This window comes from Mus musculus, chromosome 14 (genome assembly GCF_000001635.26).
Source record: "Mus musculus strain C57BL/6J chromosome 14, GRCm38.p6 C57BL/6J".
NCBI classification, from domain to species: domain Eukaryota; kingdom Metazoa; phylum Chordata; class Mammalia; order Rodentia; family Muridae; genus Mus; species Mus musculus.
Window position 1 is genome coordinate 112,517,445 of NC_000080.6, and position 840 is coordinate 112,518,284.

Sequence of the window (840 nt, forward strand, 5' to 3'; positions counted from 1 at the left end):
GTTTCCAGACCCTCAACTCTCATGTGCTATGTTCCATTAAATTTAGATTGTTCTTCTTTATGACAAAGGCTTTTTGATGAGAGCAAGTTAAATGTTTCTTATCTAAGTGCACATGCCACAGAATTAAAACAAATAAATTGTAAATTAAAATATATAAATATTGTTTCATATTTTAAATGCTGTGTGATTGTTATGAAATTACAGAAACTGAAGGAAATACTAACCCAGTGTTTCTTTTTTTTCTAATGAAAATATAAGATAAATTTATTTCTTTTAATTTATTAATGTGCATGGGTGCATATGTTTATTGTGTGTGAAACAGGCATCGAGGTGCCCATAGAACCAGAAGAAGATATCACATTTCCTGTACTGATAGTTACTAGTAGCTTTGAGATATCTCATATGGGTTATAAAAACTAATCCCAGTCCTCTGCAAGATATTCAAGTGTATTTAAGTGTACTTAACTACTAAGTCTTTTCTCTAGCCTCTATAATTAGTTTGTAAAGGATTATATTTTTGTAAAAACTCACCCTTCTTAAGTCAAGAGTGCAATGAAAAGTATGCTATTTTTTTTCACTTAAAAGAAGTGCCATTCAATTAACATCAAAGAACTACCTAAAAATACACAGAAATTTCAAGGAACAGGTATGAGCTGTACTACTGAATAATATTAAGGAGGAAATTTTTTATAGTCAAACAATGATTCTGAAAGTGTTAGTGATCTATCTCCCTAATGTCAAAACTTATTTCCATTTAGGCAAATAGGATTTCTCCCTATTGCTTCAGTCCACTTCTCAGAGACAGGATAAACTGCAGCATCACTCTTTAGACTTTCAGGT